At 40.0% G+C, this 14975-nt stretch overlaps 1 non-coding gene and 1 pseudogene across 1 annotated transcript; both read right to left on the bottom strand.

Moving 5' to 3' along the window:
• Window positions 1-223: 223 nt before the first annotated feature.
• Window positions 224-823, bottom strand: LOC148576081 (uncharacterized; annotated as a pseudogene).
• A 5700-nt stretch (window positions 824-6523) lies between these two features.
• Window positions 6524-6631, bottom strand: LOC148576080 (small nucleolar RNA R71). The gene has a single exon (XR_015903758.1). It is a non-coding gene; the product is annotated as a small nucleolar RNA R71 (small nucleolar RNA).
• Between the last annotated feature and the right edge of the window lie 8344 nt (window positions 6632-14975).

The raw sequence follows: 14975 nt of genomic DNA, 5'->3' as shown, positions 1-14975 counted from the left end.
ACATAAAAGTTTTAATTAAAATTAGTGAAATTTTTGTTCCAAAAATAGAGTCTTAGAAGAAACTTATTGTCTTTTCAATCAAGTAGAACATGCATGCAACTAATCTATTACTATACAATTTATCCTATTCTATAAAAAAAAACTAACTAAATATCCTAATTTATTGGTGTTTAAAGAAGAGAAATTACCTCCGAAAGTCAGGTACTGACCGACCTCCCCTCACTTAAGGCTTTGCACCATCCTCGGTGCCATCTGTCAGAAACAAAGGTGGGCTGGTAGCAGTATCTCCACAGTCTGGGCCATCATGGCTTCCTGTGCTGGTAAAGGAAGTGGAATCCGGGGTGTCTGAGTCCTTGAACTTTCCCATAATCAGCTCCTTGAGGTATGTGAATCGGCGCTTGTTACGGCGCTCTCTCATCTTAGCTTTGTGTTCCTACCGATCCAACCTTTCGAGTATCTGATGGAGCAGTTGGTCTGTTGTAGGTGCTTATGGTGTTGAAGAAGGAATATCTTCAACCGATTCAGTAGGATGGCTTGTGGCAGTTGGTGGAGGACTGATGTATTTCCCGTTAGGGACATACTGATCATCCCGTGGAAGCATGGCTTTGGTGTCCCCAGCTCTGTAGGAGACTCCGGCTGCTGAGACAAGATCTAAGACCAAGGCGGGAAAAGGTAAGTTGCCCACAATTTGTACGTGTCCCATGGCATTCCAGATGTGTCTTGGTAGGTTCAGAGGTTGGTCTGTAAGGATGCACCATAGTAGAACGGCCATGTCCGCAGTGAAGGAGGACTCGTGAGTGCTCAGGAAGACGTAATGGGACATGATCTGTGCCCATACGCGAGCCTCCAAGGTAAGTGCTGAAGCCGATATTTTCTTAGGGCAGGTACGATGGTATTCGTAGATCCAGCGGCTGCCAGGTAGTGCAATAACTCTGAGAACAGCGTCCCAGTCAAATTGGTACATCTGGCACTTGAGTGCGGCTTCTTGAAAGGCATCCAAACCTTCTGGAATAGGGAGAAGACCTATAGCTCTTTGAATGGCCTCTTCTGTAATGGGGACTTGCTTCTGACGGACAAGGATAGACTGCAGGGTTGGCAGGTGGAAGTTGGAGTAGAACTCGACTACCCAAGAAAGATTGACCTACCTCGGCTGTCTCTGTAGGAAACCCCATTGTCTTTGTGCAATTTGCGGCTCAACAAAGGTAGCAATATGGTTTGGGAGGAGAAGAAGGTATTCATTGTTGTAGCTCCTTTCTGCCAGGATGGGGAATATCTGCTCACAGTAGCAATTGAGAAATCGCGCAGTGTCCTTTGCTGGGAAGGCTTTTTCTTTATCATCAACCTTTATAATCCTCTTAGTTCTTTTTGTTGAGGGTTTAACCGCAGTTGAAGAGGGTTCTGCCACTAATGCTCCTTTTGTTCCTCTTCTTGCTGGTTGTTTGGGAGTAGCCTTCTCCTTTCCTTTCTTAGTGGCCATCCTAAAAAAGGAAAGAGGAAGGAAATTAAGTTCAAAGAGAAAGAGCAAGGAAGAGGGTTGTAGGAGTGATAATCATTGCACGCTAAAGAGGATGTCATTAACACATGGTCATGACTACATGTGAAAAGGTCATCAATGGAAATATAGCAAGTGCATATGAGGACAATTAAATGCAAGAGGTTTATTGGCATGCAGGCAAAGGCATGAGGAGCATACATCAAACATTCAATGTCCAAGTTAGGTTACCAAGTCTTTCAAACTAATAATTTTTTCGTAATAACAATTATATTTAAGTAATAAAATATAAAAAGGGTTTTGTGAAAAGCAAGCATTTAGAGTAGTAGAATAGAATAACGTAGGAAAGTGCATAATGCCATATGGGCTTTTTCACAAACACATAGCATGCATGGTAAAGAGGGTATAGAAAGTATTAAATTAAACATGAAAGCAACCCTTTTAATATATATATATATATATATAAAATTGCCAAACAATTTTACAACAATCCACAAGCATATAGCGAGAAATAATGACTCAAATAAAATTCCAACACCAAGTAAAAAGGAAAAAGAAAGAAAAAGAAAATATGGATAATGAAAGTAAAAAGAAAAGAGAAGAAAGTAAAATATAAAAGAAGAAGAATAATAGAAAAGTAAGGGGAGAAGAAGAAAAGAAAACCTTATTAATGGAGGTGAGAGAGAGAGAGAGAGAGTAGAAAGTGAGAAAGAAGGAAGAAGGAAGAAATAAGGAGGGAAAAAGAAAATAGGATTTGGGTAAAAGAAAGATAAGATAATTGGCAAACCAGGGAAGCTGTGCGGTGCAAGCGACATGGCTGCGTGGGGCACGCGGTCGCGCGAATTGCGCTTATGATAATTGACGCGGTCGCGTCGGTCACGCGGTCGCGTGACCCGTTTCATGCTACTGGCGCGAGGGTAGCCTCGCACTCGCACAACTCTCTGTTTGAAAGTTTGTTTTTTACCAAATCTGGGGTGACGCGATCGCGTGGGGCATGCAATCGCGTGAGTGGCCATGAGAAGGATATGACGTGGTCACGTCGGTCATGCGGCCTGATGAGCGGATAATTTGTACGCTTTTTGGCATTGTTTTTAGTATGTTTTTAGTAGGATCTAGTTACTTTTAGGGATGTTTTCATTAGTTTTTATGTTAAATTCACAATTCTGGACTTTACTATGAGTTTGTGTGTTTTTCTGTGATTTCAGGTATTTTCTGGCTGAAATTGAGAGACTTGAGCAAAAATCAGATTCAGAGGTTGAAGAAGGACTGTTGATGCTGTTGGATTCTGACCTCCCTGCACTCAAAATAGATTTTCTGGAGCTACAGAACTCAAAATGGCGCGCTTCCAATTGCATTGGAAAGTAGACATCCAGGGCTTTCCAGAAATATATAATAGTCCATACTTTGCCCAAGTTTGGATGATGCAAACTGGCGTTCAACGCCAGCTCTCTGCCCAATTCTGGCGTCCAGCGCCAGAAACAAGTTGCAAAGTGGAGTTCAATGCCCAAATTGGCACAAAAGCTGGCGTTCAACTCCAAGAATGACCTCTCCATGTGAAGACTTTAAGCTCAGCCCAAGCACACACCAAGTGGGCCCCGGAAGTGGATTTATGCATCAATTACTTACTTCTGTAAACCCTAGTGACTAGTTTAGTATAAATAGGACTTTTTACTATTGTATTAGACATCCTGGATTGTATTTTTGATCCTGTAATCAGGTCTTGGTTACTCCGGTTCCCTTCTGGGACCGAGACCAATGAACTCCATTATCACTTATGTATTTTCAACGGTAGAGTTTCTACACTCCATAGATTAAGGTGTGGAGCTCTGCTGTTCCTCAAAGATTAATGCAAAGTACTACTGTTTTCTATTCAATTCATCTTATTTCGCTTCTAAGATATTCATTCGTACTTCAACCTAAATGTGATGAACGTGACAATCATCATCATTCCCTATGAACGTGTGCCTGACAACCACTTCCGTTCTACCTTAGATTGAATGAGTGTCTCTTAGATCTCTTAATCGGAATCTTCGTGGTGTAAGCTAGAATGATGGCGGCATTCAAGAGAATCCGGAAAGTCTAAACCTTGTCTGTGGTATTCCGAGTAGGATTCAATGATTGAATGACTGTGACGAGCTTCAAACTCGCGATTGCTGGGCGTAGTGACAGACGCAAAAGGAGGGTGAATCCTATTCCAGCATGATCGGAAACCTCAGATGATTAGCCGTGCCATGACAGGGCATCTTGGACCATTTTCACAAGAGGAGGGGATGTAGCCACTGACAACGGTGATGTCCTTGCATAAAGCCAGCCATGGAAAGGATTAAGACTGATTGGATGAAAGACAGTAGGAAAGCAGAGGTTCAGAGGAACGAAAGCATCTCTATGCGCTTATCTGAAATTCTCACCAATGATCTACATAAGTACTTCTATCCTTATTTTATTATTATTTTCAAAAACTCCATAACCATTTTATATCCGCCTGACTGAGATTTACAAGGTGACCATAGCTTGCTTCATATCAACAATCTCCGTGGGATTCGACCCTTACTCACGTAAGGTATTACTTGGACGACCCAGTGCACTTGCTGGTTAGTTATGCGAAGTTGTGAAGATATGTTTAGACCATGGTTCTGTGCATCCGTTCGTGGTGCCATTTCCAGGGAATCAATTTCAAATAATAATTCACAACCTGAGTAACAATTTCGCATACCAAGTTTTTGGCGCCGTTGCCGGGGATTGTTCGAGTTTGGACAATTGACGGTTCATCTTGTTGCTCAGATTAGGTAATTTTCTTTTTATTTTACTTTCAAAAATTTTTCAAAAATCTTTCAAAAATTTCTCATCTGTTTTCGAAAAAAAAAATGTTTTCAAAAATATATTTTTCTTCAGAATTTTTAAGAATGAATTCTAGTGTTTCATGAAGCATGTGAAGCCTGGCTGGCTGTAAAGCCATGTCTAAATTTATTTGGACTGAGGCTTCCAATTTGTTATCAAGAGCAAGCTAGTTGTTGCTAATCCACCTGCTGCTGTTCCTGATTTACATACTAAAGCTTGGCTGGCTATTAAGCCATGCCTGACCCTTTGATTGGAGCTTTAGGCTAAAGAGCATAAGATTCCTGGAATTCATATTAAAAATTTTGGAATCCTTATTTTCCTTTTTCAAAATAATTTTCGAAAAAAAATTCCAAAAAAAATTAGAAAATCATAAAAATCAAAAAAATATTTTTGTGTTCTTGTTTGAGTTTTGAGTCATGTTATAAGTTTGGTGTCAATTGCATATTCATCTTGCATTTTTCGAAAATTCATGCATTCATAGTGTTCTTCATGATCTTCAAGTTGTTCTTGGTAAGTCTTCTTGTTTGATCTTGATGTTTTCTTGTTTTGTGTTGTATGGTGTTTTTCATATGCATTCTTGAATTCTTAGTGCCTAAGCATTAAAGATTTCTATGTTTGGTGTCTTGCATGTTTTCTTTGCATTAAAAATTTTTCAAAAATATGTTCTTGGTGTTCATCTTGACATTCAAAGTGTTCTTGATGTTCATCTTGACATTCATAGCATTCTTGCATGCATTCATTGTTTTGATCTAAAAATTTCATGCATTGCATCATTTTTGTTGTTTTTCTCTCTCATCATAAAAATTCAAAAATAAAAAAAATATATCTTTCCCTCTTTTCTCTCATAAATTCGAAAATTTGAGTTGACTTTTTCAAATTTTTTTAAAAATCTAGTTGTTTTTATGAGTCAAATCAAATTTTCAATTTAAAAATCTTATCTTTTTCAAAATCTTTTTCAAAAATCAAATCTTTTTCATTTTTCTTAGTTATTTTCGAAAATTTTAAAAATATTTTTCAAAAATCTTTTTCTTATCTTTATCACATAATTTTCGAAAATAACATCATCAATTAATGTTTTGATTCAAAAATTTCAAGTTTGTTACTTGCTTGTTAAGAAAGATTCAAACTTTAAGTTCTAGAATCATATATAGTGATTTATTGTGAATCAAGTCATTAATTGTGATTTTAAAAATCAAATCTTTTTCAAAACTAATTTCAATCATATCTTTTGAAAAATATCTTCTTATCTTATCTTTTTCAAAAATTTGATTTCAAAATATCTTTTCTAACTTCCTAACTTCTTATCTTTTCAAAATTTGTTTCAAATAACTAACTAACTTTTTGTTTGTTTCTTATCTTTTTCAAAACCACCTAACTAACTCTCTCTCTCTCATTTTCGAAAATCCCCTCCCTCTTTTTCAAAATTTCTTTTTAATTAACTAATTATTTTTAATTTTTTATTTTAATTTTCGAAAAATTACTAACCTTTTTCAAAAACTATTTTCAAAAATCACTAACTCTTTTTCAAAAATTATTTTCGAAAATTCGCTTTCTCTCTCATCTCCCTCTATTCATTTATTCTTCTACTAACAATAAGGAACCTCTTTACTGTGACATAGAGGATTCCTCTTCTTTTCTTGTTCTCTTCTCTTTCTTATGAGCAGGAACAAAGAAAAAGGTATTCTTGTTGAAGCTGATCCAGAACCTGAAAGGACTCTGAAGAGGAAACTAAGAGAAGCTAAATTACAACAATCCAGAGACAACCTTATTGAAAATTTCGAACAAGTAAAGGAGATGGTAGCCGAACCCAACAACAATAATGCAAGGAGAATGCTTGGTGACTTTACTGCACCAAATTCCAATTTACATGGAAGAAGCATCTCCATCCCTACCATTGGAGCAAACAATTTTGAGCTGAAACCTCAGCCAGTTTCTCTGATGCAGCAGAACTGCAAGTTTCATGGACTTCCATCTGAAGATCCTCTTCAGTTCTTAACTGAATTCTTGCAGATCTGTGATACTGTTAAGACTAATGGAGTAGATCCTGAAGTCTACAGGCTCATGCTTTTCCCTTTTGCTGTAAGAGACAGAGCTAGAGTGTGGTTGGACTCTCAACCCAGAGATAGCCTGAACTCTTGGGATAAGCTGGTCACGACTTTCTTAGCCAAGTTCTTTCCTCCTCAAAAGCTGAGCAAGCTTAGAGTGGATGTTCAAACCTTCAGACAGAAAGAAGGTGAATCCCTCTATGAAGCTTGGGAAAGATACAAGCAGCTGACCAAAAAGTGTCCTTTTGACATGCTTTCAGAATGGACCATCCTGGATATATTCTATGATGGTTTATCTGAGCTATCAAAGATGTCATTGGATACTTCTGCAGAAGCTCAAGAACTCATTGACATGGTTGCTAATAACCAGTTCATGTACACTTCTGAGAGGAATCCTGTGAGTAATGGGACGCCTATGAAGAAGGGAGTTCTTGAAATTGATACTCTGAATGTCATACTGGCTCAGAATAAAATATTGACTCAGCAAGTCAATATGATTTCTCAGAGTCTGAATGGAATGCAAGCTGCATCCAACAGTACTCAAGAGGCTTCTTATGAAGAAGAAGCTTATGATCCTGAGAACCCTGCAATAGCAGAGGTAAATTACATGGGTGAACCATATGGAACACCTACAATCCATCATGGAGAAATCATCCAAATCTCTCATGGAAGGATCAAAGGCCTCAACAAGGCTTTAATAATGGTGAAAGAAATAGGTTTAACAATAATAAACCTTTTCCATCATCCACTCAGCAACAGACAGAGAACTCTGAACAAAATACCTCTAATTTAGCAAACTTAGTCTCTGATCTATCCAAGGCCACTGTAAGTTTCATGAATGAAACAAGGTCTTCCATTAGAAATTTGGAAGCACAAGTAGGCCAGCTGAGTAAAAGGATCACTGAAATCCCTCCTAGTACTCTCCCAAGCAATACAGAAGAGAATCCAAAAGGAGAGTGCAAGGCCATTGACATAAGCACCATGGCCGAACCTGTAAGGGAAGGAGAGGACGTGAATCCCAAGGAGAAAGACCTCCTGGGACGTCCAGTGATCAATAAGGAGCTTCCCTCTGAGGAACCAAAGGACTCTAAGGCTCATCTAGAGACCATAGAGATTCCATTGAACCTCCTTATACCATTCATGAGCTCTGATGAGTATTCCTCTTCTGAAGAGAATGAGGATGTTACTGAAGAGCAAGCTGCCAAGTTCCTTGGTGCAATCATGAAGCTGAATGCCAAATTATTTGGCATTGAAACTTGGGAAGATGAACCTCCCTTGTTCACCAATGAACTAAGTGATCTGGATCAACTGACATTGCCTCAGAAGAGACAGGATCCTGGAAAGTTCATAATACCTTGTACTATAGGCACCATGATCTTTAAGGCTCTGTGTGACCTTGGTTCAGGAATAAACCTCATGCCCCTCTCTATAATAGAGAAACTGGGAATCTATGGGGTGCAAGCTGCTAAAATCTCATTAGAGATGGCAGACAATTCAAGAAAACAGGCTTATGGACAAGTAGAGGACGTGTTAGTAAAGGTTGAAGGCCTTTACATCCCTGCTGATTTCATAGTCCTGGATACTGGAAGAGAAGAGGATGAATCCATCATCCTAGGAAGACCTTTCCTAGCCACAACAAGAGCTGTGATTGATGTGGACAGAGGAGAATTGATCCTTCAAATAAATGAGGACAACCTTGTGTTTACAACTCAAGGATCTCTCTCTGCATCCATGGAGAGGAAGCAGAAAAAGCTTCTCTCAAAGCAAAGTCAACCAAAACCCCCACAGTCAAACTCTAAGTTTGGTGTTGGGAGGCCACAACCAACTTCTAAGTTTGGTGTCAAACCCCCATATCCAAACTCTAAGTTTGGTGTTGGGAGGTCTCAATAAAGCTCTGCACATCTGTGAGGCTCCATGAGAGCCCACTATCAAGCTATTGACATTAAAGAAATGCTTGTTGGGAGGCAACCCAATGTTTATTTATCTAATTTTATTTTTGTTTTTCATGTTTTCTTAGGTATATGATCATGTGGAGTCACAAAATAAACGAAAAATTTAGTAACAGAATCAAAAGCGGAAGAAAAATCACACCCTGGAGGAAGCACCTGCCTGGCGTTCAACGCCAGAACAAAGCATGGTTCTGGCGCTGAACGCCCAAAATGGGCAGTGTCTGGGCGCTGAACGCCCAAAATGGGCAGTATCTGGGCGCTGAACGCCAGAACTGCACCCTGGAGAAGAGCTGGCGCTGAACGCCCAGAACAAGCATGGTTCTGGCGTTCAACGCCAGAAATGGGCAACAAATGGGCGTTGAACACCCAAAATGGGCACCAACCTGGCGCTGAACGCCCAGAGTTGTGTGCAAGGGCATTTTACATGCCTAATTTGGTGCAAGGTTGTAATTCCTTGAACACCTCAGGATCTGTGGAACCCACAGGATCATCTCAGGATCTGTGGACCCCACAGGATCATCTCAGGATCTGTGAATCTCACAGGATCCCCACCCACCTCACCCTCTCTCTCTCTCCATTCATGGTCATCCCTTCTGTTTTCCATTCACCACTCACATCCATACATACATCCCTCTATCTCCTCCATATCTTCTTCTTCTTCATCTATTCTTTCTTCTCTTGCTCGAGGGCGAGCAATATTCTAATTTTGGTGTGGTAAAAGCATAAGCTTGTTGTTTTTCCATTACCATTAATGGCACCTAAGGCTAGAGAAACCTCAAGAAAGAGGAAAGGGAAGACAAATGCTTCCACCTCTGAGCCATGGGAGATGGAAAGATTCATCTCACAAGCCCATCACTAAGAAAAGGATGGAGCAAACAAGAGATCACATTCATGAATTTCAACAGGCACATGAAGAAGCTCATCATCAAGAAATCCCTGAGATACATCAAGGGATGCACTTGCCTCCACAGAATTTTTGGAAGCAAATCAACACCTCCCTAGGAGAACTAAGCTCCAACATGGGACAATTAAGGGTGGAACATCAAGAGCACTCCATCATCCTTCATGAAATTAGAGAAGATCAAAAAGCAATGAGGGAGGAGCAACAAAGACAAGGAAGAGACATAGAAGAGCTCAAGGACATCATTGGTTCCTCAAGAAGAAAACGCCACCATCACTAAGGTGGACTCATTCCTTGTTCTTACTTTCTCTGTTTTTCGTTTCCTATGTTAAGTGCTTATCTATGTTTGTGTCTTCATTACATGATCATTAGTAGTTAGTAACATTGTCTTAAAGTTATGAATGTCCTATGAATCCATCACCTCTCTTAAATGAAAAATGTTTTAATTCAAAACAACAAGAGGTACATGAGTTTTGAATTTATCCTTGAACTTAGTTTAATTATATTGATGTGGTGACAATGCTTCTTGTTTTCTGAATGTATGCTTAAACAGTGCATATGTCTTTTGAAGTTGTTGTTTAAGAATGTTAAATATGTTGGCTTTTGAAAGAATGATGACAAGGAGACATGTTATTTGATAATCTGAAAAATCATAAAAATGATTCTTGAAGCAAGAAAAAACAGCAAAGAACAAAGCTTGCAGAAAAAAAAAAAATAGGCGAAAAAAAAATAGAAAGAAAAAGAAAAAGCAAGCAGAAAAAGCCAAAAGCTCTTAAAACCAAGAGGCAAGAGCAAAAAGCCAATAACCCTTAAAACCAAAAGGCAAGGGTAAATAAAAAGGATCCCAAGGCTTTGAGCATCAGTGGATAGGAGGGCCTAAAGGAATAAAATCCTAGTCTAAGCGGCTGAACCAAGCTGTCCCTAACCATGTGCTTGTGGCGTGTAGGTGTCAAGTGAAAACTTGAGACTGAGCGATTAAAGTCAAGGTCCAAAGCAAAAAAAAAAAAGAGTGTGCTTAAGAACCCTGGACACCTCTAATTGGGGACTTTAGCAAACCTGAGTCACAATCTGAAAAGGTTCACCCAATTATGTGTCTGTGGCATTTATGTATCCGGTGGTAATACTGGAAAACAAAGTGCTTAGGGCCACGGCCAAGACTCATAAAACAAGCTATGTTCAAGAATCATCATACTGAACTAGGAAAGTCAATAATACTATCTAAACTCTGAGTTCCTATAGATGCCAATCATTCTGAACCTCAATGGATAAAGTGAGATGCCAAAACTATTCAAGAGGCAAAAAGCTATAAGTCCCGCTCATATGATTGAAGCTATGTTTCATTGATAGTTTGAAATTTATAGTATATTCTCTTCTTTTTATCCTATTTGATTTTCAGTTGCTTGGGGACAAGCAACAATTTAAGTTTGGTGTTGTGATGAGCGGATAATTTGTACGCTTTTTGGCATTATTTTTAGTATGTTTTTAGTAGGATCTAGTTACTTTTAGGGATGTTTTCATTAGTTTTTATGTTAAATTCACAATTCTGGACTTTACTATGAGTTTGTGTGTTTTTCTATGATTTCAGGTATTTTCTGGCTGAAATTGAGGGACTTGAGCAAAAATCAGATTCAGAGGTTGAAGAAGGACTGCTGATGCTGTTGGATTCTGACCTCCCTGCACTCAAAATGGATTTTCTGGAGCTACAGAACTCAAAATGGCGCGCTTCCAATTGCATTGGAAATTAGACATCCAGGGCTTTCCAGCAATATATAATAGTCCATACTTTGCCTAATTTTAAACGACGCAAACTGCCCAATTCTGGCGTCCAGCGCCAGAAACAAGTTGCAAAGTGGAGTTCAACGCCCAAATTGGCACAAAAGCTGGCGTTCAACTCCAAGAATGACCTCTCCACGTGAAGACTTCAAGCTCAGCCTAAGCACACACCAAGTGGGCCCCGGAAGTGGATTTATGCATCAATTACTTACTTCTGTAAACCCTAGTGACTAGTTTAGTATAAATAGGACTTTTTACTATTGTATTAGACATCCTGGATTGTATTTTTGATCCTGTGATCAGGTCTTGGTTACTCCGGTTCCCTTCTGGGACCGAGACCAATGAACTCTATTATCACTTATGTATTTTCAACGGTAGAGTTTCTACACTCCATAGATTAAGGTGTGGAGCTCTGCTGTTCCTCAAAGATTAATGCAAAGTACTACTGTTTTCTATTCAATTCATCTTATTTCGCTTCTAAGATATTCATTCGTACTTCAACCTGAATGTGATGAATGTGACAATCATCATCATTCCCTATGAACGTGTGCCTGACAACCACTTCCGTTCTACCTTAGATTGAATGAGTGTCTCTTAGATCTCTTAATCGGAATCTTCGTGGTGTAAGCTAGAATGATGGCGGCATTCAAGAGAATCCGAAAAGTCTAAACCTTGTCTGTGGTATTCCGAGTAGGATTCAATGATTGAATCACTGTGACGAGCTTCAAACTCGTGATTGCTGGGCGTAGTGACAGACGCAAAAGGAGGGTGAATCTTATTCCAGCATGATCGGGAACCTCAGATGATTAGCCGTGCCGTGACAGGGCATCTTGGACCATTTTCACAAGAGGAGGGGATGTAGCCACTGACAACGGTGATGCCCTTGCATAAAGCCAGCCATGGAAAAGAGTAAGACTGATTGGATGAAAGACAGCAGGAAAGCAGAGGTTTAGAGGAACGAAAGCATCTCTATGCGCTTATCTGAAATTCTCACCAATGATCTACATAAGTACTTATATCCTTATTTTATTATTATTTTCGAAAACTCCATAACCATTTTATATCCGCCTGACTGAGATTTACAAGGTGACCATAGCTTGCTTCATATCAACAATCTCCGTGGGATTCGACCCTTACTCACGTAAGGTATTACTTGGACGACCCAGTGCACTTGCTGGTTAGTTATGCGAAGTTGTGAAGATATGTTTAGACCATGGTTCTGTGCATCCGTTCGTGGTGCCATTGCCAGGGAATCAATTTCAAATAATAATTCACAACCTGAGTAACAATTTCGCATACCACGGCCGCGTGGGAAGGATTGTGCGTTCAGCACCAATCCAGCACCACTCTAGCACAACTTTCGGCCGTGCACCCTTTTGACGTCGAAATCCAGGGCACGCGGCCGCGTGAGTGACGCGGTCGCGTGGGGCATTTTGTGCCACTGGCACGCCTCCAGCCGCGCTCTTGCGGGACTCTCTGTTTGTTTTATTATTTCCTCCCATCTCCTGCGATGCGGACACGTCAATGAGGCGGTCGCGTCGCATGAAAAAATTTTTTTTTAAATAAAAGTATGTAAATGTAGATGCACAAAATGTACTAATAAAGAGAAGAGTTATTGAATAGGAAAACTGAGAATAAAGAAAAGGACGATCATACCATGGTGGGTTGTCTCCCACCTAGGACTTTGCTTTAACGTCCGTAAGTTGGACGCTCCATTAGCTCAGGCTTTGGCTATGTGGGGATCTTCCAAGAGGAAGATCTCGAGCTCCTTGTTTTTCTTCAGCTTCTCGCCATGGTACAGCTTTAAACGATGTCCATTAACCTTGATAAGTTCAGAGCTTGAAGGATGGCTTAGGTGGTAAACTCCGTATGGTTCGGCCTTCTCTACTCTGTATGGACCTTCCCATCTTGATCTTAACTTGCCTGGCATGAGCCTTAGTCGAGACTTATAAAGGAGGACTAAGTCCCCAGGTTAGAACTCTTTTCTCTTGATGTGTTGATCATGTACAGCCTTCATCTTCTCCTTGTATAGTCTTGAGTTCTCATAAGCTTCTAGGTGAAGGCTTTCCAGTTCTTGCAGTTGCAATTTCCTTTCAGCTACGGCTTTCTCAATTCCCATGTTGCACTCCTTTACTGCCCAAAAGGCTTTGTGCTCTACTTCAACAGGGAGATGACAAGCTTTACTATAAACTAAGCGGAAAGGACTCATCCCAATGGGTGTTTTGTATGCTGTTTTGTATGCCCAGAGTGCATCTTGTAGCCTGGTGCTCCAGTCTCTTCTATGAGGTTTGACTATCTTCTACAAGATACGCTTTATCTCTCTGTTTGACACCTCGGCTTGCCAATTAGTCTGAGGGTGGTAGGCTGTTGCAACCTTATGAATTATCCCATGCTTCTTCATCAATCCTGTTAGTCTCCTGTTACAAAAATGGGTGCCTTGATCGCTCACGATTGCTCGTGGTGATCCAAAGCGACAAATAATGTGGTTTCTCACAAAGGAAACAACAGTGTTAGCATCATCAGTGCGGGTAGAAATTGCTTCCACCCATTTGAAAACGTAATCCACAGCTAACAATATGTAAAAATAACCATTAGAATTTGGAAATGGACCCATGAAGTCAATGCCCCAAACATCAAAAATTTCACAGAAAAGCATAATTTGTTGAGGCATCTCATCCCTCCTGGATATATTACCAAATTTTTGGCATGGGAAACAAGATCTACAAAATTCAGCAGCGTCTCTAAAAAGAGTAGGCCACCAGAATCCACAGAGATTTTTCTAGCTGTTCTTTGAGGGCCAAAATGTCCTCCACTCTCAGATGAGTGACATGCCTCTAAGATGGACTGGAATTCTGATTGAGGCACACACCGTCTAATTACCTAGTCAGTGCCACATCTCCATACACTGACCATCTCCATAAATATGGGTCATCCCATATATAATATTTAGACTCGCTTTTCAGCTTGTCTCTTTGATGCTTAGAAAAGTTTGGAGGAAAGGTTCGGCTAACTAGATAATTAGCTACAGGTGCATACCAAGGGACTACCTCAGATACTGCTTGCAGGTTATCAAAGGGGAAATTATCAGCTATAGGAGTGGGGTCATCTGTAATATGCTCAAGGCGACTCAAGTGGTCTGCCACTAAATTCTGGCTACCACTCCTATCCTTGATTTCTAAATCAAATTCTTGTAATAGCAGTATCCAACGTATAAGCCTTGATTTGGACTCCTTCTTAGCTAAGAGATACTTTAGAGCTGCGTGGTCTGAGTACACTACTACCTTCGTACCAAGTAAATAGGCTCGGAATTTATCCAGAGCAAAAACAATAGCAAGAAGCTCTTTCTCAGTAGTAGTGTAATTGGACTGAGCGGCATCTAAAGTTTTAGATGCATAAGCAATAACAAAGGGGTCCTTACCTTCATGATGAGCCAGTGCTGCTCCTACTGCATGGTTGGAGGCGTCGCACATTATTTCAAATGGCTGGCTCCAGTCTGGTCCTCTCATAATTGGAGCTTAGGTCAGGGCGGTCTTCAGCTTATCAAATGCTTGTTTGCAATCCTCACTGAACTCGAACTCAATATCCTTCTGCAGTAGCTTGGATAAGGGAAGTGATACCTTAATGAAGTCCTTAATGAATCTCTTGTAAAAACCTGCATGGCCAGGGAACGAACGGACTTCCCTCACAGAAGAAGGATAAGGTAAACTAGAAATAACATCCACCTTTGCTGGATCTACAGAAATGCCAGTATTAGACACAACATGTCCCAGTACAATACCTTATTTTACCATAAAGTGACATTTTTCAAAATTTAATACAAGGTTTGTACTGACACATCTATCTAATACTCTAGATAATCCAACTAAGCAAAGGCTAAAGGAATTGCCATATACACAAAAATCATCCACAAAAACTTCCATACAGTCCTCAATAAGATCAGAGAAAAGACTCATCATGCACCTTTGGAAGGTAGCTGG

The sequence above is a fragment of the Arachis ipaensis genome, chromosome B1 (genome assembly GCF_059453495.1).
Source record: "Arachis ipaensis isolate K30076 ecotype BB chromosome B1, ASM5945349v1, whole genome shotgun sequence".
Lineage (NCBI taxonomy): Eukaryota > Viridiplantae > Streptophyta > Magnoliopsida > Fabales > Fabaceae > Arachis > Arachis ipaensis.
This window is presented reverse-complemented; position numbering and strand designations above follow the sequence as displayed.